This window comes from Anguilla anguilla, chromosome 7 (assembly GCF_013347855.1).
Source record: "Anguilla anguilla isolate fAngAng1 chromosome 7, fAngAng1.pri, whole genome shotgun sequence".
NCBI classification, from domain to species: domain Eukaryota; kingdom Metazoa; phylum Chordata; class Actinopteri; order Anguilliformes; family Anguillidae; genus Anguilla; species Anguilla anguilla.
This window is the reverse complement of record NC_049207.1, coordinates 55,877,991-55,905,311: the sequence shown is the minus strand read 5'-3', so window position 1 is coordinate 55,905,311 and position 27,321 is coordinate 55,877,991. Positions and strand designations below refer to the sequence as shown.

Genomic DNA, 27,321 nt, shown 5'->3' with positions numbered 1-27,321 from the left:
AGCTGTGTATAGCTATGAATGCTGCTTGCTGACTCTGTGTGTGTGTGTGTGTGTGTGTGTGTGTGTGTGAGCGAGCTGAACTGTGCTGTTATCGTCTCTCTGGTCTGTGCTGTTCCCAGGCGGTGCTCTGTGCTGTTATCGTCTCTCTGGTCTGTGCTGGTCCCAGGCGGTGCTCTGTGCTGTTATCGTCTCTCTGGTCTGTGCTGTTACTTCAGACTACCGCCAAACTACTGCCGTTCGCCTCCTAACGGGGAGGAGAATATGAGCCCCGCTGAGTAACCCAGGGGTTAACTTGTCTTCCTCCGTCCTGATTTTCATTTTTTAGTGAACCTGTGCAGTACAATATTGTATTTAATACAAATTCTAGTGGTCTTGTTATCCTCAGTAAACCAATGTGTTACCGCACTTTAATTTTCATTACAGGTAGGCAGTTTATTTACATTCTACTTTTTTTTTTTTTTACAATTGCCCTTTTTTTTTGCTTAACATTTTTTAAAGGGGAAATGGACAAAAATTTAGGTCACTACAGATGAATGTGAGTTGTACATCAGATCACATCCACCCTGCAAAATTGCTTCCATCCGCACTGGCTATTCGGACTTCGGTTCCTCGACTCAGATAGCGAGACGTGTTTGCTGTAGGTGTCGTGCTGGAGAACGGTGTCCTTGTGGGGACATGCAGTGCTCTTGTGGGGACGTGCAGTGCTCTTGTGGGGACGTGCAGTGTTCTTGTGTAAATATCAGTCGCTCGGTTTGTTCAGCTCGGTGTGCTGTCGTTTGGCCAGGGCCCTGAGACCCGGAGAGCATATAGATTTTCTGATCCAGGACAGGAAATGCCCACTTAAAGTGCTCCCGTGGCTCGCAAAACACCAAGAGAAAGCACTCTCTGCTCACCCCAGCTGGGAAACGTGTTGTGTTGTCAGGGGCCAGGCTGTTGTCAGAGCCAAATTAGGTATCCTTCTCTATTATTTATGAGCAAGTCATTTAGATGTACTCAATTCTAACCTATCGGTGACCTCCTCACATCGGGTTCAGGGTATTACTGAAGACACAGGCAGGCTGATTGGCTGTCCTGGCCACAGGCTGGCCACTGCAGTTCGACTTCTCCGTACTGACAGGGCCTGGAGTCCGGTGTGTGGGTGCACGGTCTGACTGGCTAATAATTTCCCCAAGCGATGCGATGGATTCGGGGGCAGAAGTCGCCGCAGTGTCAGCTATCTGCAGGCTAGAGAAATCACAGCCCCAGCTGAGAGAGAGAGTCACTAGCAGAAGACTCATAACATCACAGGTCCATCGCAGGTCCCGCTCAGAACAGGAGCGACTGAAGTTCAGCTGACCCTAAATACTGAGAGGAATGGCTCGCACGTCTTCACGCTGGATGTATTCTGTTTTTCCCCCCCCAAGAGATTGTTATGAGATTCCGGACAATATTGCAGAAATAATAAAAAAAAAAAAAACATATTTGAAATAGTTTTTATAACTTGTATCGAGAACTACTACCTTATATTCTTTGGCTGTTATACTCATAAGGAACCTAGCCCTTTGGCTGGCTCACGCCAGAAAACATTGCATTCAATATCAACATTATGTGCAAGATCTACGAAGGGGGAGGTATTAAGCTGCTGAATCCTTTTAACGGTTAATATTTACAAAACATTATGCTGGGGGAAAATGGGCGGCTCAGAACTCCTTAAAGTATTCTGGACCAAATAATTTTACCCATCGCTCAATTTACGTTAGTTCAATGGCTCTGTATAAAACATACATGAACTAATTACTGTGGATAGGTCTTAATTTAATGGATGTTAAACAGCTTGTAGACATCTGGTAGAAAGCTGAAAAGGGTCATTCAGAATTTATCTAACTTAATTAAGGGGAGTGACTTAGTGAGCTTGTCTGGGAATCCTTCGCTGTCAGTGGTGAATATGCAGAAATTAAATCCACCTGCCAAACTGTCAATTTCAAGCCCGGTGGTTGCGTGAAAACGGCATCACTGGAAGAAATCAAGCATCGCCTCGTCCTGAGCTTCCTGGCACCAGTTCAGCTGCTCATGCAGAGGTGGCTAATTTTGCATGCAAATTTCAGTCAATAAGCTCCAAGCAAGACATCCCAGGATATTTCTAAGGATCTGACAGTTGTTCCCCCCCCCCCCCCACACTCTTGAATACCAAGTAGACGGGAGTTGAAATTCAGTCACCCATTTGCTTGCACATTGCATATGCACGCCATCCACCCCCCCCCCCACCCCTTGCCACAAAAATATAATGAGAAGAGCTCCCCACCCCTGCTGGCGTTCCCCCCGCCGTCCTGAGAGGGGTTCTCTCGAGCTGCTCATCGCGCTGATGGCTTGATTGAGGGGGGGGCTCCGTGGCACCAGAACCCCGCCTCTCTCTGCTTGTATTTTTTTTTTTGCCCTGTCGTTTGCCCCCCCCCCACTCCAGTTCCAGTTTCCAGCGTCGATCCCCCCACTCCAGTTCCAGTTTCCAGCATCCATTCTGCTCCATTACATTACATTGCAGGCATTACATACATAGCATTTGTATCCATTCATACAGTAGGATATATATACTGAAGCTATTTGGGTTAAGTACCTTGTTCAAGGGTACAACGGCAGTGTGTCCTACCTGGAATCGAACCTGCAACCTCTAGGTTACACGACCGGTTCCTTTCCCATACTGCCCTGCTGCCCTCTCCGGAGTCTCCAGCCTTGATGAGCTGCCTCCCTTTCCACAAGGCCCCCGTTCAGAGGCCTACAGTCCCTCCTAGTTTAGGCCAAAGATGGTGGAGCAACATGAAAAAGATACCCATGTTATAATACAAGCCAATGAAGTGACAGTGACAACAAGCTTTAGTATTTGATGAATATTTTATGTGAATATTCAGGTACAATGCAGTAATTAACTGAAACTATGATCCTGAGAGATAGCTGGAAAGCGACCTTGTTAGTCTGTTGGTCATGCAAGAAAGACAATGAGACGGCATGAGTAAATTAATTTTTATAAGCTATTCAATCCGGCTAGTTAACTTTCCAAACAGTTTTCAAACCCACATTGCTGCAAAAGGATGCACCTTGTAGGCTGAGGAGGTGATATATAAATCTTTATATAGTAGTAAGAGGATGCTACCATGGCATTATTACCACAGTCTACGCAAATACTTATTTATGTCATCAATGGACATTACACAATTGGTGTCTTATATAGTCTTCTTACGGAGTTTTTTTCCCTCCGTTTCCTCCATGCAGTAAGTATCTGGCTGTTTTAAAACCCATTTGCGCTCACGACGAGCTCTTATGGAGTCCCACGTCCATAGGAAAGGCACACCGTCCCCACCTTTAGCACCGCGGCTGCCGGTTCTGTGCGCGTGCACGGAGGTTGAATAAAGAAATAATGCGAAGCATTATTCATTTATCCCTCAGCTCGGCTAAATTGCTCGGGCTAATCCATTTTTATGAAGCGTATCATGCGAGGCTGCCGCCATTTGACTTGCGAACACGCTCCCCGTCACCCCATTATCAAGCACAAAGGAGGACTATTTCGCCTCTTTGTTAGATCTTTGTCAAGACAGTTAAAGAGACGAGTACATGCCTGCTGGGTGTATGCCCCCCGGCAATGTCTCCCTCTAATTCAGCCCTCTCTGCCCTCTAGTGTGCATGTTACCTTTCAAACAAAATTATTCTTCCTATTCGGCTGCCTGATGATAGACCGCGGCGAAGTGTGTGACATCCAACGCACTTCAAGGCCCGGCATTTTCATTTCATTTCATTTTTTTTTTTCAATTACTCACTCGTTCTAAGAATAAATTAGCACCAGCCGCATCTCCTCGTGCGAGGCATTATATTTATCACAGCACGTGTCATTCAGCCATACAGATGATGACAGCCTCTGTTGCACGGCCATATGGCATTCGTTAGAGAACATGCGACGGAATCATCTGCTATAAATCACTCCTGAACCATTTCATTCGCAGTTCAAAAATACACCGCGGTTCCTCTCGCGCATGTCACCGCGTAAAAGAGTAAAACTACAGCCGACTTTGATCTGGACAAACATCTGTCGCGGAGGGCATGTGTACCCAAATCGTTTGAGTCAGTTCGTGCCTCGTGCGGTGTAGTGTGTTAATCGGTTAATTAATCCTTGGTTATTAACTTATCAATCAAATTAAATCTAAATCTTGCAACGGATAAAACATTCCTGGGAAGGAAAATGTGAATAAATGGAATGAAAACACACAAATACAAAACAAAATTATTTTTAAAATTCTTCTAATTCCGTCCTAGTGTAGTTACTGTACATGCTCAAGTATATGAACACAATGATTAAAAAAAAAAAAAAAAAAAAAAAAAAAAAAAGGATTTCTCGAAAAATCTCAACTGACGCAATGCTTTGAAAATCTTACCTGTGCCTATAGGTGTCTCTACCACATGCTTTTCAAATGTGATAGTTTTGGTATTTTGGGGTTTAGTTAGCCATACTGGCTAAGAATACCTGGGTAAGATACAGGAAGAGCTTTTATTGGCTATCTATGTACACCTCTTTTACAATGTCCAGCATGGAGGTTTCACCTGTTTCGCAGACTTCACAAAAGGCCTGCCAGCCTGTCTTCAGTCTTGGAGGACTTTAAGCCTTCTTCCTGTTAATATAAAGTCTCTCAGGAACATTTAACTTCATTTGTTTTCAGTATTTTTTTATTGGTAATAATGGAACATAGGTTGTGTCACCACACAGATGGTAATTAGTAAGATATTCCATTCCACCTATGTATGTGGAGAAATAAGCATTGTAAATTAAGCTGCAACATTGAGAAAAGATGAGAGAAATATTGCATAAAATATAAATAATGAAATAAAAACTCATATTTTATTCCCACAATTTGAAGTTGTTTGAAACACAGTGAAATAAATGAATTGAAAATACAAATATAAATATATATCCACTTACACAGTCCTGTCACTTATGTTTAGAATGTATGCGTCCCAGATTTAAATCAGCAAACAAATCGATAAAATTAGCAATGTTTACCACTGAGCAACTGGGCGATCAATTAAGTTTATGCTTTTTATTTATGAGGGACAGCCTGTCAGCTTGCTGAGTGTGCATTTGAGCGCCTTATTATTTTTCAGGTCCCCTGTTTTTTTTAAATTTTTTTATGGAACTTCAAATGAGGCCGGGGGAAAAGCGGAATTCCAAAACAAGTGAAATGCTCAGGATTGGAAAGGAGACGCACACGGGCACGTTTGCCAAATCAGCGGTTCTGCCCCTCCAGAGAGCTGGAATGAAGGGAACTCGGGGTCCCAGATGAAAACAAGGCCTCTGGCTGGCCTGTTCTGCAGCACACCGCTCAGCTAGTCCATCTCCAGGGGGTTTAAAATATATTTTTGAAAGCGTGTTCTCGTATTTAATCGCCAACGGACAAATATCATTGAATATTTTCTCGCTGTACTGAAGACAGAGAGCAGGCTTTTGCTCTCCTGAATGTGTGAGACTGTAAGGTAGTATGGTATGCAGGATCTAATTTGTTGAAAGAGTAGATAGTGTAATATTTATGTACCACCTTCCCAGGTCAGCTGACCTTTTGCAAACAGACAAGAAGAGCACAGCGAAGGCGAGCTCTGAAAGTTAACACTCTTAGCCTTTGCAAATGCAAAAAAAAAAAAGAAGTTTGTTACATTACATCCACACCCTCATTTGTCTTCTCAACGTGTCACATCCAATTATATGTCATATGCACATCATGTGAACGCAGCCTACATACCAAATACTTCAGCTGGAAGAAGCAATTAGGCATTCTTCTGCAGCCTGGGATTTGGTACCTTGACGCTGCCTGGATAATGTGGTGGATCCCTGGTCATTTGTACTGTAGGAACCCCCCATACACTGAGCCATATGCATCAATATGCCATATGTACCTGCAGACATACAGAGACAGGGCGGACATGCGAATCCCTTCGCGTTTCACCCATTGTTTATTTAGATGCTCTATCAGACATGCTACAAACTTTTCCCCTTTCTTCGGATCAAATATGTATATATATATGAGTCAATTCAGGTCCCGTACAAATAAATATGATTTTTTAATGGGTTGTATTTTGTTTGTAGTCAGACTCAGTGCTCTATGGGCTGGATAATGAGGCAGAGTCTTTTCAGCTGCATGGTCCAGCCCAAATCAGAGTTTACATGCTGTAGTCAGTGAGCGTGAGCAGTGCGTCGCATTGGCATTAATGACAGTAGTGTGTAATGTGCCACTGCGTTGTTTCATATGGAGCGTTAGTGGGACACCGCCCGACTCCCCGAGCCTCGCTCTTCCGAGATCACATGATCATCAGATGAAACGTCTGTGAACATTTGGTCCCGTTTCATTGGAAAGACGTGTCGGCTCGTCCCACGTCATTTATCTTCCGCGAAGAACTGATTCATCACATTCACACACATTGGCAATGCTGTTAAACAATACGTCTCAAAAATCCCCAGCGCCGGGATTTGGATTTCTTACCGGAAATATTTACCCAAAGCGATTATTAAAATCCCCGCCAACATAAATCTCTGCCACTGCAAATAGTTCAGCCCTATAAAGTTCCTGATGCATTCAAACTGGCACTGTTCACGCGAACCCATTTAATGCGTAAACAGTGACGTGCAGACACAGAAGACGCCTGCATGTGCAGAGAGCTCCGGAGCTGGCTTCCACCTAATTAAACACAGTTCCTGTTTCTGCTGGGAATCAAAGCGTTGACAAGACTCTATCCCGAAACCAGGCTAGCGCGCTACGCTACGCGCCGAGCGAGAGAGAGAGCGAGCAACTGACAAGTATCGAAAATGCACCCAATTACCAAACTGCAATTAGTTTTTTTTATTCATGTTAATGGCTAATTACGGGGGAAAAGAACGCCACACTCAAGCATGCACTTTCAAGTTATTATTAGGGCCCCAAAGAAGTGTGCTGAGGATAGTCTGGCTCCACTGAGGGTTTTCCACCTGAAATATACAACAGGCCCCGTTTCTGTGCCATTCGCTCCTCATTACTGTAGCCGGATTATGAAGTTCCGATATAAAATATGTCAATGTGCTGAACAATAGAGACTTTATCAGCCTCGTTTAAAGGCTAAGAACACATCTGAGGTTGAATGTGCTATTTCACCCATAGAAGGAATGAGACCAGAGGACTTTTGGAGACGCACACATTTCCTTCCGTGTTTACAATAGGGACGGGCTGTGCCTGGTGAGCAAGTTGTCCTAATTAATACAGTCTTGTGTTGGGAGAAGCTCTGCAGGGAGAGAAACTGAAGATGAAAACATGTCCCTTTGCTATAGAATGTCCGCTGCATAATTACACAGTCAATGTGTTATGTGCCATTGATTAAATAACTGAGAAAATAGTTTGTAATTCAACAATCCCCCGGGGAACATCTGGGCTAAATATGATGATAGCAACCAGATCAATTCTGTCTTCCATTTTAATGCATTTCACTGATATTCTGTGTGTGTGTGTGTGTGTGCACGTGTGTGTGTGTGTGCTTGCATGCATATGTGCATGCATGTGCACTTGCATGTGTGTGATCTGTATGTGTGTCTTTCCATTATTACCTCATATTATTTCCATATTCAGTTGTGCAAAATGTTTGAAAAGGCATATTGACGCTCATTTTTTATAATAACATATTTTAAAAAAAAATTTTACACTCAAACCTTCAGCTGTGCAGACAGGTTCTGGTGAAATATATAAATAAGAATTGCACGTGTGGTTTTACACATTCTGCTGTTGATGTTTGTTTTTTGGATGTGGTTTACAGAAAATCCCCTGCTGTACTCGAGAAATCACTGCTTTTTCTCACACTGGCAAAAAGGCTCTAAGGTTGTAGTGAAATTTGATACACAGCGCTACATTTAACAGACAACAGATAACAGACAAATGGAGAGAAAAAAAATCTATTTGATTGAATTATATTAAAACTTGAAATGCTAAATCATCCCCATCTGAAATATTGTACACAGCATTCACATGTAGTACAAATATACGTTTTAAAAAAAACAATTTGGTTAATATGGAAAATGAATTTACAGTATTTCAAAGAGGTGAGAGGAGTATCATTGCAAACATTTAAAAATTAAGTGCAGAATATAAAGTATTGGACATGAGTATACTCTAAGGCAGGAAACGGCTGAATCAGCAGGACTAACAGACCGTGTGCTATAACGCAGAAACACTCCAGCACAGGAAATGATCCAGCCATGGGACTACAGGAAATGATCCAGCCATGGGACTACAGGAAATGATCCAGCCATGGGACTACAGGAAATGATCCAGCCATGGGACTACAGGAAATTATCCGGCCATGGGACTACAGGAACCAGATCAGCTAGCAGCGCTCTAGCATTCTGTAAACGCAACGAGATGGAATTCCAACAGTCCCGCTAACACGAGGTGTGCCCTCCCTACAGTACCTCTTAAACAAGGTCGCTTTAGTACCCAAACCCCACTCCAAAAAGGCGTCTGGCATCTCCCGTTCGCTAGCTTTGGTGAAAGCGCTCAGAGATGCCGTCGGGGCCCGCTGTGTAAAAAAAAAAGCAGTCGCTTCCCTCGTGTAAATGTCTAGACGTCAACAAAGAAAGCAGAAGGGTTTTTTTCTTCTTTTTTTTTTTTTTTTGGGCGAAGGGATTATTGATGTGGTAGCATCAGTGCCGCAGAAAGCCAGGTCAGCCACGAAGGACAGGAGTCTGTCAGAACAGAGAGACACATGGCGGGGGGGTAAGGGAAGGGAAGGGGGGGGGATTTCTCTTAACGCCTCCTCTCTTGTCTCAATCCCCCCTTTCTCCCCCCAGGAGACCCATACTGTACTTCTACAGGAAGTAAACACAGCAAATCTCCAGTGTAGGCATTCAAATACCCGACATAATTATGACAGCGCCGAAGACACTGAATTAAACAACGCGGCTCATGTATCTTTAAATACACACTCCCAGGCTGCCGAAGGTCTGCAGCGTGAGAGAACCCGAGCCTCAAGTCGCAGCACATTATGCAAGTTAATGGCTGGATTGCATTTTACTTGGTACGTGTTTCCCTGTTAGTTTTAAAAACATGCAAAGGCCCAGCACAGTCTTTTGTTTAGATTTTATTTAATTTTATTCTTTTTTTGCACTTGAAGTTCTCATTTAACCACAAAGAAGATGCATACTACTTTCATTCATACATTCATACAGTTGAATGTAATGTATGTAATTTCCAAACAGGAGCACTAGGGCTTCTGATAGCACATGTCCGTTCTGATTGGAGGTTCAGTCCTGATTATCAGCCCACCAAACGCTCACACCACTGATTGGTTAAAATTAAAATCCCATGTTCATTACGCAATAAATATGGAATACAAATGATCAATACCAAGTCCCCCCATAGTGGACAGTATAAGAGCTCTAGTGTACAGTATATAAGAATAAAAAGGTAGTACTCAGCATATATTTGAAATAAAAATTGAATTCACAAAATATTAGAAATACAAAAGAGCTGGGTGGGGGGAAAAACCCAACACAAGCTTGGAAAGAACAAGTACCATCAAACGTAACTTCAGAAGTTACTGGCACGATATATATGAAATACTTGTCAATGATTAAGATTTAAAAATCTATATATTCTACAGGGTTGACATTTGACACTATATTTGTATTTAAACTGTTTCTAGGAGCAGAAAACACAGTCGTAATCCATCCAGTCCCACTCATTGTAACACATGTGGGATATATTTACTCTGTTTTAATGGGGAGCTAATCTTGGATACCAAAAGCCTCACAAATACGTGACTTTGGAGCCGCTGGGATGTCAGAGCACGTCTTTTTTTCGCCGACGGCACTTTCACGCCAGTTTTTCAGATTTCCCTCTCACTCTTCACAAAAGCGAAAGCTGGGGAAACAGAGAGGGGAAAAAACACTTGTCCTTCTGGCACTTCTCGGGAAAGGAAAGAAAAAAAAAAGCGAGTGAAGACAGAGAAGAGACGTTTCGCTCACGGGGGAATTCCCTCGCGCTTCGCATCAGAGAGGTTTCAACCGTCGGGGAGTCACTCCGGCGCATTAAGCTCTGCAGTCAGAGACAAACTGCTGATGCTCGCTCTCGCGCTTCTGTTCTGTGGCTCAGGGCATCTCGCGCTGACGGAGTCACTAAGCTACCGCCGCGCCGCAGCCCCGCTTTTAAAAGAATACCAGATTAAGTTATTTAACCGCGCAGTAAATTAACCTTCAGAAGGGGCGCGCACCCAGTGAGGAAAAAAAAGCAACGAGGGTTCAGCATTGCGCGGCCATGCAACGCGACATCATTCATTCCTGTGCCATTTATTTGGCCGGCTGAGGAAAAGAGAGATTAGCCTAAACACGCGTTCACACGTAAGTATGCACGTAACAGCGTACGCGTGTGTGAACGCGTGCGCTCTCTGACCCTTTGAAGGGTTCCAAGGCCCCAACAGTGAATGCAGCAAACTCTTCTTTGGGGGTGAAGTAGGGGGTAATGTTCTTTTCCATAAAATAGTCAGCCACAATATAATGTGAAAGCTTCTTACAGAGCAACAAGCCCAACACAGACTCCATAAGAATCCGTAAAAGAAATTCAAAGAAAAAAAATGCCAAAATCATTAAAACATAAAGTTTTGGGAATAATTAATTACAAATAATTAACAAATAATTAATGCGGTTACACACACGCACACACACGGTAGTCTCAGAAACATGCATTAAACATTCTCCGGTCTCTGCGCAGGTCCCGGGGCCTGGAGGCTCTCATTACCTCTAATACCTTCCCGAGATCAAGATGAAGCGCAAAATAAAGAAGCGAAATGGTAAACTTTATTAAACTTCATTAGAGTCAAAGTCGGGCAGGGTGACTGTAATGGTCACTCACTGTGGAGGGGAAAGCTTTGCGAATCATCTAAAAGCCCTTTTCTGTGTAATGGCTGCTTAATTTATTCTTTGATGCCTTTTGAGGGTACATCCACTCCAAGGGCCGTGTTTACTCTGTTTATGAAGTCTAAATAATTTGGGCCGCTTCCCCCTAACAGGCCTTTAGCAGCAATTAGCCTGCGTGGACATGCAGTGCGAGAGACGCCGCGCCGTGATGAGAGCGGTAACGGAACGATCCCGCCGCGCATCAGCATTCTGACCGCGCCGCCGCGGAGTCAGCGTGACACTCCAATCAAAGCGTTCAGGTCTGTTTTTATCTGTGCGTCTGAATTAATTAAACGAGCCTCTTCCTCTTTCCAGTGCATTTTCTAGGCTCTCATTTGACAGTTTTGCACAGTGTTTAAGAAGGGAGCCGTTCGGAGAGGAACCATGTAAGACACTGTGGAACATCGGAAATCCAAACACTTTGGGAATGGAAGCACTTCTGAAACATTGCTAGTTTTAGTGTAAGAAATGTAGCATTTCAGTGATTTTAATTGCATATTTAATTATAGTTGTTTTTTTTGTAGTTTGTATTTTGACTTTGTGACTCTAGCTATCTTTGACCTCTTATGCAATATTGCTTGTAGATACACCCCTTTTGAGAGTTTAACTTTGATAGCATTTTGAGATTTTTATCAATGAACAATACGCCTCATTTTCATTTAGCGCTAACAGTGAGCTTGAAAAGGCCGCCTCCACTTTCATACTTGTTGGTTCGACCGGTGAGTTCATAACTCTGAGGTCTGCATCTCTGAGATTTGAGTGCCCCGTGGGTAGCTGTCCAGGGCGAGACAAATTGCCTTAAACCAACAAACATTGATGAGCATCCAGGCCTGCGTGTAATATTGCCTGCGCATAATGTACGTGCAGGCGCCTCATCAGGTATAAAGGGCTTGTGTGGGGGTTGTTAGTTGCCTGGAGGCTGCAGAGATGGCGCTAGAGGGTGCCGTGATTTCGCCGCGGCGGCGTGACTCGAGGGGAATCGGGTTCGAGTGAGCTCACGATGAGCGCTCCGCGCTGCGGTGTGCTTTATTCCGTCCCAACGCATAACGGCGGCGCTTCCTGGAAACACTCTCCTCTCGGTGCGTGAGCCTCCCCTGGTGTCTGCAGTCTGCACCCGGCCCCTCATTCTGCCCGTTAAATCCCCCGTCCCCCAGGCCCACCTCATCATCCGAGTGCAGCAGAAATCAATTAGTCAAACTGTAATATTCAAAAATAATTTCGATGTAAAATCGAATGTTTTTGTTTTTACTTGTCTGTACTGGCACCATATAAAAGCACCTAAACAGGAAGTCTGTTGGGCCCGATCTGTAGCTACAGCTTGTGTCGTTGTAATATAGAGATATTACGGCTAAAATGTGGTCAGACGACCCATGCGTGAAACCGACTGTAATTTATCATCTCATTCTTTAAACATTTAAAGAGTAGGGTTAAATTAAACTCCTAAATGATATCATGCTTGTGTAGCTATACTTTCAAAGGAAAAATTAATGATGATTTAATTGCTTCAGTATTTTAATTGCACGCATGATAAAAGCTCAGATAAAGTTCGGCTTGGTGAAATGGGCTGGAATGTTGGTGAGGATTGTTTTTGTGTACGGTGGTTCGCGAGCATCAGCATACGGTGCTGTTGTTCTCCGAGCGTGCATGGCTAACAGAGTTAGCGCTTATTGTGTATTACACAGCATATTGAACAAAAAGTTGATGTCCAGATGTACTCCTGGGGACAGGAACTTGTGCACCATCAGGCCGTTTCTGGTCTTCAGCACCTCTGTGAAGCCGAATACTGAACGCTGTTGAGTCGCGGGGAAGTGAACCCAAAGCTCTCGGATGTCAGAGCGGCAGACGCCGATGACTACGAAGCCGTGGAATGGTGAGGACGGCGGTAATCGCGGTTCTGCCTGATCAGAGGACTTGCATAATTAGCGTTCTTCAGACGCCCCCCGTGGCCCCCCCCCCCTCCGCGGCTCGTGTCCAGCGCTGGCCTTCGGGCGCGCTCAGTGGGATAAACGCTGCGTGTCACGGGCGCGCGCTCAGTGGGATAAACGCTGTGTGTCACGGGCGCGCGCTCAGTGGGATAAACGCTGTGTGTCGCGGGGGCGCGCTCAGTGAGATAAACGCTGTGTGTCACGGGCACGCGCTCAGTGGGATAAACGCTGTGTGTCGCGGGCGCGCGCTCAGTGAGATAAACGCTGTGTGTCACGGGCACGCGCTCAGTGGGATAAACGCTGTGTGTCACGGGCGCGCGCTCAGTGGGATAAACGCTGTGTGTCACGGGCGCGAGCGCGAGCGTTAGTGAGTCATTGCCGCGGCGCTTGCACGCACAACCTTCAGAAGCAGCCGCGCTGCCCCGATACGGTCAGAGCAGGGGCACAGTGCCACTTACCCGTTTTCCTAACGCTCGCCTGTCTGCCTGCTACAGCTCCAGCACGGGCCGGTCCTAATTGTTGGCCATCAGGAGTAATTTACTTCGCTGGTCGCACAACAGCCTGACGGAGAACCAGAGCCTAATTATGCCTCATGTACCAAAGTCCCCTTTTGCAAACAGAATTAAGCACGGGTTCAAAAACCCCCCCTGCCCCCCCTCCCCCCCCTCAGCTTGTTGTATCACACCGAGCGGGGTAACGGTCAGCGGGCAAGGCGAGATCAAAGGGATACACTTGAGTTTTTTTTTCCTTCTTTTTTTCCTTTTTTTTTTTTTTTCTTCTCTCAAAAGCACGAGTCAGACCCCGCCAAGTTTACTCTGCGCTCTCTGCCGCAGCGGCGGCTACAGAAGCCACGTGAAAGGGCTCAGGGCTGGCCCCGGCGGACGGGCACGGCGAGGAAGAGGAACGACTCCCTCGTGCTCCTCGCGGGTCAGTTCCAAGGACCGCGGTAGCGGGCTGGAGGCAGGCCCTGAGCCGCGCGGAGTGGCTGCTAGCGGTAATTAGCCTGGACAGCTCCGGCTCCGGGAGAGGCAGCCAGGCTACATCTTAATGAGCTCAGCTGGGATTAACAGGACAGGGCCGGGGAGCAGCCGAGCGCCAGGGCCTCCCGCCGCCGCCGCCGCAGCAGCGCGGGCGCGGGGAGATCAAACGGGGGGGGGGGGCGGGGGGGCGGCTGGGCCCCCGCTCTGCCACCCGGGCAGAATGAGGCACGGCGGTGTGGAAAATACGGGGTAATGAAGACGGACACCTCCGCCGCACACGCGCCCCGTTAATTACCACCCCCCCCCCCCCCCCCCCCCCCCCCCCGTCGCATTGCGCTCTCACTGTCACCCCCCCCCCACCCCCCACCCCCCGCATTACGCTCTCACTGTCACCACCGCTGAACTTGTCACCAGCGCTGATGGGGGCCGACTGCTTCGCCCCCTTGTGCACCGGATACATGTCGGCATAATGCGCTCGTACACACACACACACACACACACACACACACACACACACACACACACACACACACACACACACACACACACACACACACACTCACTGACTAACCACACATACACACACACACACTAACCACAGACACACATACACACACACACGCAAATACATGCATACACACACACATCCATTTTTTTTCTTCAAATGGTCGTATATGTTTGTGAGCGTATGGTCTAATTATACTCCTCCTACCCAAGAGCAGCAATTAATTCAAAAATGCATAGTGTGCTCAGAAAGTCGATGGGAAAATGATTTTAATGAACAAATTTGTTCACTTACTCTACCGACTCATTGGCAAAAGGAGAAAAAGTGTTAGTGCCGTAAAGTATCCAGTTCATTATCATGCAGCAGAAAAAAAGAAAAAGAAAAAAGCAGAAAAAAGTCGGGCCACTTTAACCGACAGAAAAAAAACAGATAGAGAATTTGAAAAATCTTTAAATGGACCTACTCTATATCAAGCTGCTCATTTAAGAGATGAGAAGGGCTAATGAGATTCTGTCCTCCATTAGTACCCATTCGCTGGTCTAAATCAGTGATGGGACGGGAGGGGTGTGTGTGTGTGTGTGTGGGTGTGTGCGGGGAGGTGGGTGGGGGGGCTGGGAGGCTCTTGACGGTAACGCACTGGCGGGGTACAGGGGAGGATGTGGGGGTAATAGGGGTAATTCAAAACGACATTGTTCTGCTACTGTGAAGAACAGAGCTCAGCTAGAGCAGCACTTCCTGTTAAAGGCTTCCTCTCCTGTCTGCCTGCTCATTCCACACAGCCTCTCACCTCTAACGCACACACACACAACATACACACACACACACACTCACTCACGCACACACGCATGCACACACACACACGCAACATACACTCACACACCCCACGCACACGCACGCACACATACACACACACACACACACACACACACACTCCCCACACACACTCACACACCCCACACACACACACACGCACGCACACACACAGCTCCCACCACACCTGGCTGCTCTTTGCGAGGTGATCACATACCCGCATCAAAGCAGGAAAATAACACCTCTGCCTTTTGTCATTCCTGTGATTTTTTAAAAATTCCCTTTTCTGCATATTTTTTTCAGTAATATAGCACTATTCAAATGACTGGCCTTGACTTGACATTTCAGTGAGAACGCGGGAAGCAGGAAGTCAGTCTGTCAGCAGAGCTCTGAGCAGCGCATGAATTTGGCTAATGCAGATGAATTCCTCTTATACCTCACACTTTACAGACTGGCAAACCTCAACAAGGTCATCCTCATATAGATAATTCACTTATAAATATTTCAAGAGACTTTTTTTTTTTTTTTACTTGGATGGCTGTTGTAAAAGCCTCACTCTCCCATCTCCTGTTATTTCCTGTCAGTCAACATGGGAACTTGGGGCAATATAGCATCTCAAATATTTTTTTTCAGTGATTCTTTTAATCATTGCTCTCATCCACCCAAACAACAGAACAGATTCGTGTTTGTGATTAATGAAGTTAAGGTAAAGATAATAGTCGGCACTGATACACTAGTAAAGACAACTGAGTGGCATATTACAAAAGCACAAGTCATATTAGGAAAGAACTGAAAATCCAACTAATTCAGGGGGTTTAATGGTCTGGATAAAGTCAACATGCGCTATAAAGTTTGTTTTTCACGTCTTTCTGAAGAAGAAACAAACACTTATTTTTCATTTGAGGTGAAATGTTTGTTGATTCCAATATTTTTAATGGAGTATTTCAAAGAGTGTTGTTTTAAATTACATACAGTAATTCTGCTCCTTTTTCATGTATTTGGGTTGAAAAGAGCATAAGTTGGACATGGCATGCTGTTGTTATTTGTTGATAAACAATGTTGGTGCAGTAACATACTTCTCCTATAAAAGCAAACATTCATTTTTTTTTGCCAATGAAGCAAAGCATTGAGTTGAGCCAGCTAGTCAAGAAACATTCAGAAGAGACAGAATCATGAACTCTACAGTAGGCTGTGGATCACATCTTCTTTTCCCCCCATAAAATCGGGTCTGATCCGATAGAAACATGGTGTGGTTCAGTGTGTGGAAAAAACACTGTAGCGATGGGATAAACCACCCTATTGCAGAGGTATTCCAACCATTGCTTTTAAATATGTACTCATTTGTAAAAACTAAGCAAAACTGATAACTATTTTTCATTGGTGCTGGCTAATTTCTTTGACTTTTTGCCTGTTTATGAGTTCATTAGCTTTGATTAGAGGCAAGATGTTATAATGTTATTGAATTGCATTTACTTAGCCTCAAAATAAATAAATAATAATTAAAAAAAAATCCCCATCTGTTTTAAAGCGCTAATTTTAAGGAATTGCTTTTTGGTTGCTTTATGACGATAAGAGAGTGCATCGATGATGAAGAGTGACAGCTGAGGTACTGAGGCCGGTACAAGCGAGGGTCGGAGGAATGCTAATAAACGCACTAGCGGCTAAAGCTCATTTCACAGGAACCCTCCGCAGTGTTTGCCCAGCTTGCATCCCCATGCACACCGGCAGAGAGGCTGGAGTGGTTCACACTCGTTTGTACACCATAGCAGTAAAGCGCTCAGTGTTAATTCATATCTAAAATAGTCCATTTAATTCTGGAATGTACTTTACCAGAGTAAACCTCTTTAAAAGTTTATTTTACACCAACGTTTTGCTTTGAAGCTGAATGATGCCCATGGCGTAATAACAGGAATAAAACATGTGCCTTTTAATTTATTTAATTTCAGTATTTATATCATTTTTAAAGTGATCTAGGTCACAGTGACTGTATGCAGAGGGAATGTTTGCGATGGAAGACTCCTGCAGTATACTGTACTCTGGCTTTAAGGAATACGCAGAATTCTACATTAAACAATGTATAATTTCATGGTTTATCTTGGTAGAAAGTAATATTATTAAAGTCACACATTTGAATTTATGACACACATGGGACATGTTGGGCATCCTGAACAAACCGAAGTGCTTGTTAAGAACACTGAGGCCTGGTTCAGCTCTACCAAATTACCATTTAAACTTTGATTAATGCATTACAATTCAATATTCTCTCTCTCTCTCTCACATTATTTATATGTTATTAGCTCAGCAGGTACAATAATAAACAAAATAAACTTAAAAAAAGGCAATATAGTTAACACAAAAGGGGCCATTTGCTTAAATCTGTAAGTAAACATTAAGGGTCCGCAAAGTGGAAGAACAGCCCCTTAACTGTTGCTTATAAAACGGGGAATGCATAACTTTTGTTTTCTGCTTACTCGCCAAATTCTCTCGCTGTGGTCCTTCAGGAATAAACATCGCGGGAAGGAGTCCTGATGTTTTCGCCGTCTCTCCTCGTTTGATTTAGACCCGCCGAGGATCGCGCGTAAGGGAAGCGCAACGGCGGAAATCTCCGGCTCGTGTCAACAGACCGCGCGCAGTGACTGGCGAGAATCCTTAATAGGCCGGCGCATGCAGCACGAACTCGCCTTTTCCCTTCTGACTTGTTAGACCCGATTTCTCCACATTAACAGAGGGTGTTTAAGTTATTGCCTATTGTCTCCAAATCAGGCTGGCTTTGCCCCTTTGGGTGTACATGATTTAAGGATGCAACTAGCCTGGAAACAAGGCATTAACAACTCCGGACTCCATATAAATTTATCAGGAGCAAAACTGGGATAGTGGTTAACATTTAAAAGTGATTATGACTCGCGAACAATGTTAAGCAGACAACATACTGGGGAAAACAGCACTTTGTAGAATTTATGTTTTTTTATTTTTAAGACTAACTGTAAAAATATAAATTAATTTCAATATTAGCTCACACTGAAGGGACGTTTACCAGTTTTCTGAATATGGAAAATAGGTCATTTTAGAAAGAGTAAAATAATCTGTTTCTTTGTTAATAAGCTTGAGCTGTAAAATAGCTGCATAATAATTAGGTGCTTAAGACTTCAAAAGATGTAAAAATTCACAGAGGTAAATTACAGTGACACAAATATCATCTTCATGGGAATATCATGTCTAACAGCCAAATAGTTTTCACAAATAATGAATTTGAGTTGATAACAGGATAAAATAAGAAAAGTCAATGACAAGTTAGAATTAATTTGCTATCTTGCATAAAATATGTGTACCTGTCAAAATTTAAATAAGAAATAACACAAATGAGGTGATTTCAAACGATGCCTTATCTTCTTTCTTGTGTTTCGCTAAAATTAATTCGCGCTGCTCTCACACGAGTTCAAACTGCAAAGCTGTTTTGTGTAATTAACCCGGAGAGAACACGGCTGACAGGGTCAACACTTCGGTCCCCTGTGAGCGCTCCAGTATATTTCCATTAGTTACATTTAAAGCTTGTCAGAACGTGTTTTTTTATCTTAAGGATATTGACGTTTGCACTGCCTTGTTCTCTCTGTGTGTAGCGAGACAGGGAAATACAATGCCTCTCTCCCTGGAGTGCGTGTTATATGCATATTGCACTGAAGCGGTATACACCTCATTGCTCTGGGGCTAAGCACTTTCTCCTGCTACGAAAACTATAGGAAGCACGAGACAGCTCGGATTAAACTTTTAACATTCCAGCTGTTGGATTTGTGGTTCAGACAGGAAGGGACGGGCCTGTTTCAGAGAGTCATGCCTAAAGACAGAACAGGTCTACCTCTTTTGGTCATGGATTCAAAGAAATAAAATTAAAAAAAAGGGTCAGGGCTACTGCTTGTAGTTCCCATTCAGTTAAATGTAGTGCTAGCTATCCTGTAGTACACTGTGCAACTTGTGTGAAAATTTACCCTTAGTTTGAGGTTGAGCACACAGTTCCAGAAAAGATCTTGTGTTCACATAAAGTCTTCCCTCAGCAGGTGGGGTAGTACATGCAGGTAATAAGCCCTTGAACCAGAGCCTAGTACACTTGACTTTCCAAAACGAAGAAGGGAAAAAAAAAAAAACCATGAAGGCGAGCCTCTAATCTGTGTGCTTCTCTCAGGATGCACACCAGGACCATTGTTTATGTCTGGGACTACTAAAGGCTACACACTTTTTGATAAATCTTCCCAAGAGATACTTTCTTCTCTCTTTTTTTTCCCCCCTCTTTCCTCGTTCTCCTGTTTTTCCTGGCGCGGGCATTAACAAGTGTTTCTCCGCTCCGTCTGGGCACCTGAGAGGCAATTACCCCCCGAGCCTCTCGGTGGAGGGACCTGGGAGGGGCGGCTTCACACCGCTCTCCCCCACAGCGGGATCCACTCATCGCGTGGGGGTCACACACGGCGAGTGTTGGGCCGGGCTGTCAGCTATTAAAAACCCCAAATTACACGGGACTTTCTCGGGTGAATATATAGATTTTCCTGACAAAAGCCCCCCATTATTCTGACCTTAGCGGAGAACACTTTAAACAGGCAGAGCCCGCTTTCTGCTTGAGCGGCCAGAATGGCGAGCCTTGCGGAGCGGGGCTTTTGAAGGGAAGCGCTTGTTTACTGCTGATATGACACGGCTGGCCTGCCGGGAGGGAGGCGCAGGCCCTGAACCCTGTTATTATTAACAAGGACAAAGAGAACAAGCACGGCGAGCCAAGTGACAAGTATGGATTTGCTGCTGGATATTCACAGAAGATGCGGGATAACCCACAGGCCCTTAAAAATAAAGCCAAAACAAACTTCCTTATAATGAAAGGCAGGAGAGGAAAGAAACCCCCCCCCCAAAGCCTAACTGATTTGTGTGTATGTTTGTACCATGTCAAAGTTGTCGGGAATAAACCTTCCTGTAGTTCTCAACTCATTGGGTGCTAATAACTGTGACTCTTATTTCTTACCTGACTTCCCAAGCTGTACAATGTGGTGAAAGGTGCGGTAGATTAGTTACACAAATGATTGCATACGCGGTGAAATATCCAGTGTTAGTTCAACTCCAACAGAGTACATATGGTTCTACTCTGGAGAGGAACAGGACTATATGGACTCTGTGAGAGTTGAATTAACACTGGGCATTTTACTGTGTATATTCCCTAATAGAGAGTGCCATATGTATATGTTTAACAGGCCATAGTTGCTTGTGTATTGACATTTTAAAATCTAAATTCAAAATGGCAGATATCAGTTGCTTCCTAAGTGGCAGGATTCCATTTTTTTTCCCCAAATATGCATTTTGCTATTTATCATACATGTCCTTCAGCTATAAAGGCTTGTCATCTAATATATTAATGAACTGTGATATCAATATTTAATCACAGAGATCAAATAAGGCCAGTGTGAAAAAGAAATAAAACTTGCAAATTGCTAGAAGTATGTTGAGATTAAATTACTAAGGTAATAGAGAAAGTACTATAGAAAGCTTTGGTGTACTTTGCTTACATGTTAAATATACAGAAGATGCTTAATCCAGTTATCCATTTTTTAATTATTCTGTATGTGCTGGCATTCTGTGTTCATTACATTATTATGTATTTTTATTAATGTATTTATGGGCTTACCAGTGGTAAAATAAAAAAAATGTCCTTAATTGAAGACAATGAATGAGGTCGCAGGCAAGTAATTAATAGACCATATTTACTGACCCATTTTTGTCATGGTCAGTAACAATGTGTTCAATTTAAGATAAATTACATGGGCAAACTATGCACGAGTAACCAGAATTCACCAAGCATTGTCAAACTAAGCCAGTACCATAATGTGGATGCAAGAATGAGCTGTCAATCAAACAGATGTCTTCTAATGATGCTTTAGAATGTGATTAGAATGTTCTACACTGATGGTTCTAAAGATGATGCAACGAGCACCGCTGGCAATGGAAAGCAGCGGAGTTCTAGAACACTCGCCTAGATTAAATAATAACAAAAAAAACCTACTCTTCCAAGGTTTTAAAAAAATTTATTTAAGAAAAGGGTCGCAGGCTGGATAATTGCATCAACAAATGGCAGAGCAGCTAGTGAATGCACACAGGAAGTTGGGGCAAAGGGAGTGCGGGTGGTGGTGGTGTTGGTGGGGGTGTGGTGGTGGGGGGGGGGTGTTGAACAGTGAAGGTCGAAGGAATTAAAGAGCTGATTGGTTTAGGGGCGAGCCCGAGTCCTGCAGCGGCGCTTTAGTGGACCCCTCCCGCTGCTTCATTACCCTCGCAGACGCGGGGTGTGGGAGGGACCCTCCCCGCTAAAAAGGTCAGGCAGGAAGCGGGGGGGCGGCAGGAAGAGGGGGCGGCCCGGAAGGGCAGTGTTCCGTAACTCGGCTGCTCCGCGGTCATCAGCGGCCACGCCCGGGACGTGACTGCTCCTCCGCTCCTCCGCTCCTCGGGCTCGACTGTCTCCTGTCACTCTGTGTGTGTCTGCCGTGGTCTGAGCGCTCCGCTGGGCTCTGTCAATGCCCCTCTTTTAATCTGAGTGTACCGTATGTCCGAAAGCTTCGACTGTGAGATTCACTAATACTTTAGCGCCAACACAACTAAAATAGTGCTGCCAGGTGAACACCCTTTGTAATATTTTACAAAGAAGACAAAACCACATTTTCACCATACTATTGCACCTGTTATATGACTAAATCTGAGTTTAGCAATCGTGAATAAGACAATCTGTCCAATAATTTTCCATTTGAAGGAACTTATGTAATTGGAATTTATTCATTTTAATGCAATGACTGTCATCATCCCCACCCACCTCTTTTATACAAATAATTATATAATTTTTTGCATTTTTTAAATATGCAGCTCGCTGCCAGGTTGGGCTGGACAGCCCCGATCACTTGTAGTGTTGTGTTGCCTGTTGTGTTCCTCTCCTGCGTTGGGATTTTGCTTCTCCTGATGTAATTATGCTGAGGGCATACAGAGAGGAAGGAATAAAAACCCAAATCATGCTTTCAATTGACTTAATTAACAAGCTTGTGCAGATTATAAATCCTGCCGTCCTCTCCCCCTGCTCGCCGTGCCCCCCCCCACCCCCCCGGTCCCTCGCGGTTCCAAGAGGACAGAGACCTTGAGCTTCACAGGTGCATCATGGGAGAGGAAGGGCAGGACATGCTTGAACAGGTATTAACACTGCATTAAAAAGGAGCATGCAGAAATCAGAGTAATTGTAATTGAGAAGAATAATTAATTATATATGTTTTCTTTTTTTCTTTCTTTCTTTTCTCTTTTTTTTTAAAACAGAATACCAAAGGAAGAACATAGAGAAGTACCACAGAGCAGCCTCTGAAGGTTTCTGTGTGACTTGCTAATGAGTATATTCATTTACATTTACATTGTTTCTCTCACAATAATGATGTCCCATTAGGGATGACTAAAGGGTTATAGATTCAGAAATGCTGGAGGCCTCATTACAAAGGAGAGGATGGAGGCTAGTCTAATTGCTCTATGAGGACCCCCAGGTTACACTTGATAGGACAAGGGGAAACAATTGGGACGTGATTTCTCTTTCTTTGAAATACTTAAACACATGGTAAAGCAGTTGGAACAATATGCTCCAAGAATACAAAATGCAGCGGGAGAACCTTTAGCGTGTATATTGACCAGATGGTTTATGAAACTTATCTGGTGTAATAAGGCTTCGTCAAAAATGTTCTGCGAGCACCAATATAAGGAACCAAATGTTTTTTTTTTGTTTTTTTTTTTGAAGTATTAAATGCTGACTGGAGCAATAAAGAGGAAATTTCTATGAAACTTGGATATTAAATAGAAACATCAAGACATAGAGGAGAGTAAAAATTATGCTCACTACCCTAAGCCTTTCAATCTGCTACTAGTACATCTAGGAAGTCAAAGTTTAGTCCCTCTCAGAGTCAAATATTTCATGATATATTATTTTTAAAAGGATTTACACAAACACACAGACACACATAAAAAATACATGAGACTACACTTCAGACTTGTTTTGTTAAAGAGGTAAGTTCACAGCGGGTTCAGTTATATCAGACTGGTACAGATGCCGCGTTGCCCAGGTGCATTCTGGACTCCGGTCTCTTAGCACCATGTGCCCCTGCGACCGCTCAGAAACAAGTCCAGAGGAGTGGGAGAAGTATTGTGATGTCACTGGAACGGGGCCTGTCTGGTGGCAGATGTATTGTGATGTCACTGGAACAGGGCCTGTCTGGTGGCAGATGTATTGTGATGTCACTGGAATGGGGGCCTGTCTGTACTGCGATGTCACTGGAACAGGGGGTGTCTGGTGGCAGATGTATTGTGATGTCACAGGAGCGGGGGCCTGTCTGGTGGCAGATGTATGGTGATGTCACAGGAACGGGGCCTGTCTGTATTGTGATGTCACAGGAGTGGGGCCTGTCTGGTGGCAGATGTATTGTGATGTCACAGTAGCGGGGCCTGTCTGGTGGCAGATGTATTGTGATGTCACTGTAACGGGGCTTGTCTGGTGGCAGATGTATTGTGATGTCACTGGAACGGGGGCCTGTCTGTACTGCGATGTCACTGGAACAGGGGGTGTCTGGTGGCAGATGTATTGTGATGTCACAGGAGCGGGGGCCTGTCTGGTGGCAGATGTATTGTGATGTCACAGTAGCGGGGCCTGTCTGGTGCTTCTTTCATGTGCTGCCAGCGTTGGCTTGCGGGGGAGCCTCAGGACATGGCCCTCGCCGCACTGAAGGGGCCGGCAGCAGCTGGCTAGCGGCAGCGTCCGCTCCCGGCTCGCCGTGCGCCGTAATGACTTTACAAACATGCGGAGCGCAGCTTAAGAAGCGTGTTTTGGGAGAAAAACAGACATTATTTATAGAGGGCCTGTGACACCAGCAACCAGCTTCCCGAGGACGACTTCAAAAAGGCCTGCAGAGCAGAGCAGAGCAGAGCAGAGCAGCGCCTGGAACAGGCCAGCCATCAATGGGCCTCTTTACAGTCTACACGATGTGCCGTGGGCAGTGTGGGCCCTGGGATCACTGCTTCACGCTCTGGGTGAACTGCGCCCGCATATTATGGGATGTAGCCACTTTAAAGTCGGCCCTTTTTCAAGAGTGGCACAAACTGGATTTTTTTTCTTTTCTTTTTTTTTTTTTTTTTTTTTTTTGTTGGTCACAGAATGTGTGTTTAGTTTATTTATAAACACATCTCAAAATTCACATTTTACAGACGATGGGGAGGACTACAGGGACCGTAGCTCTCACTCTGTCTCTTTCAGCTTTGACCAAATCCGTTTCAGGCACTGAATCTCAGTCTTGTGACTGCCCCCCTACACAAGGCGAGGTGTCTCACAGTCGTTCCGTTTTTGACTTTGGAGTTTTTTCTGAGCGATGGAAGTATTCGGAAGGCAAAAAAAGTGAAATACTATAAAAATGTGCTAGCATTAGAAATGATCACATTGGCCGATGTCAGAAAGCTTCTGGGGCAAAACTCTACCCCTTATGTTGGCAGAAATCCACTGAATTTCTGAGGCCCAATTTTGAAGGGGGGGACCACAATGTTTTCCATATTATAAAGTTTTGTTGTCTGCAGCCATGAATATTAAAATTGACATTTAGCAATTAAAAGAGTGCACATGGCTGTAATATGTCCAAAAATAAAATATTTACTTTTCACTTAGTATGTATACAACCTTTACATCATTCAGGATCTTTATTTAGATTTTCAGATTAATGTGCGAATAAATTCTTATTTTCGGGAGAATGACTGATTCCAGGCTTTCACTCAGGAGATCTCAAATTTCAGACCTTCGTTGACCAATAGACCGGGCGTGTGCATTTTACTTCCTGCATTTCGGAAAAGCAGGCACTGTATTTAATCTTGTTAATCTTTCATATTTTTCTTTTTGTGCTTGAATCTGTGTTTCCTTCACCTTTCACTTATACCTTAAGGGGCCTTTTAGTGTTTTGAAAAGGTTAATATAAACAATCAATTACTAAAAACCAGTGGAGAAAAAAATATGCCAGATAATTATACATCTGTGATAAACCAGAATAGCAACATCCAGATTTTAAAATTCAGTTGAGTTCCTCGGATGTGTTGTGGATAGTGTCCGCAGTTTATAAAACCACAAGAGACCATTTTCATACTACGCAAAAGGCTATGCTAGCTGAATGGACAAACAAGGTTTTAGACTTGTGCCAACACCGTTTACTCATATTTTTATAATTCCATTCAAGCTCAAAGTTTGTTTCTAAGCACTGCCGGGTGTTAGCTATACAGCCATGCTAACTGATCAGAAGATGGCGCTAAGCAGTGTTAAAACTTTATTGGCAGCGTTAGCAGCAGCAATGACCCAACAGTCAACACACAGACAGTCCTCATAAACCGGCCTGAAGACATGCTTCACCCAGCTATGGCAGTAGCAGCAAATTACAATTAAAATACCCATTTACTTAGCATACAGTGTATCCAGCTGTCAAGATACAGTAATTGTGCTGTGCTGGACAGAAAAAAGCTATTCACTTACATGGGACTGATAACATTGCCAGTATTACGTCGCCAGATTAATTTATATGCTGCAGCTCAAGCATGTTTCAATTAAATATTGAAATATGCTTGAGCTATAGCCTATAAAAATACAACTTTGGGTAACACCCACGCCCCCTCCACAAAAAAGTTATAATAGTTTATGACCTTACTATTGGCTTACATTCTCATTGTTTAGCCACTGTTTTTTTCTGAGAGATTCAAAAGCAGCCATGAAGCACAGGCCGTGAGGAATCATAACACATTCCAATTCAATGGCTTCTATTTTCCCAGTGCCTGAGAACTGTTTCAGAAAGAGCATAAGGGCACTGTCTGAAATAATGTCTTTTGTGTTCTGATATGCAGACATTGCAGTTTTCATTTTCATAAGTTATCCCCTGGGGAGAATGCAGTGATATGCATGCACATGCTATCGTTCAACTGTATTTAGTTTTCAGAGGCAAACTGTAGATTTTAGCAGTTCAACTATTAGTAGTGGTAGTATAATAAGTACTATACCAGTCCTACAGCCTACTACAGGAATAATGCGATTAAAATATTAACAAATCTTTTATTCAACAGCCGTGAAATATGATTGATCTTGTGCCAAATGCACCGTATATGGATGTGGTGCGCATTTGGTCACACACTTATTGGTGACTAAATTTGGATGCAAGCCAAGGAGTAAGATGCCCCCCCCCCCCCAACACACACAAACAAACACACAAACGAAAAACGAAAAACTGACAACAAAAAATGACACATTCATACACATTTCAATTCTAAGTATTCATGATTCATGATCCCTTTGTTCCCACAGATGGCACTTGAAGGTCTCAGTGTGGCCCATTGCGTTGTCAACTCTTTCCAGAAGGAATCCAGTTAAGAGGGGGAAAAAAATGAAGGTAACCAAAGAATTTGCTTATGTACGATCTCCAAAGCGCTAACTATGCATTCTGTGATAGCATATAATTATTACAGCCTGACAAGGAGGCATTGGCACCTGTGTTTTCAGGGAGTCAGGTAATGAAAAAACAACAACGCTGTCATCACCTCGCCACTGCTGATTGCATTATCAAAACTGCAGCCGAGTTTGGCATCTGGGTGTGACCTTGTTAACTGCTAGGGTAATTAAGTTTAACCAATTGGGAGAAGGGATGATAAATTATTAGCGGGAAGATTTTGTTCACATTTTATTAAATTGGCCTGTCAAAGGGTCGGCCAAATTATCTGGGGCCTCGTTTATTGGAGGCCGGCCATATTGCCACATCTGTTACAATTATTTATAATTTCAGCCGTCGAAAAAAACCGAGCGAGTTCGGCATACGCCACGTAAAGCAATTTACAAACGATCTGATGAGGGAGTGTTTTCGCTTTTCCCCCTTTTCCTCAGCCAGCTGAAGAGGCGCTGTAATTACCGAACACGATTAGGCTCTTCTGGGAGCTTATCTCTGGTCGGGCGCGGGCCGCGCGCTGCGGCGGGAGCATATGGACGGGCGCGTGATTTGCGCTCCCTCTCGCCCGTCGCCCGTCTGCCGCCGAGCCCTGGAGCGGAATTTGAATGAGGGCGCGGCGGCTAATGTTCTACACATGCACCATTTATGCCGCAAAACAAATCCGATCACCGTTAATTACGGAGCC

At 44.1% G+C, this 27,321-nt stretch overlaps 1 protein-coding gene across 2 annotated transcripts in view; it reads left to right on the top strand.

Annotated features, from left to right (window-relative positions):
- Window positions 1-27,321, top strand: part of bnc2 (basonuclin 2) — a 293,681-nt gene that overhangs the window by 51,906 nt on the left and 214,454 nt on the right. The window contains exons 1-2 of one of the 2 annotated variants that reach the window (XM_035426256.1): window positions 10,669-11,181; window positions 26,501-26,585. The gene's annotated coding sequence lies outside the window, so the exon portion shown is untranslated. Of the gene's footprint in view, window positions 1-10,668; window positions 11,182-26,500; window positions 26,586-27,321 lie in introns of those variants that run through there. The other variant, XM_035426255.1, reaches the window with a different exon arrangement.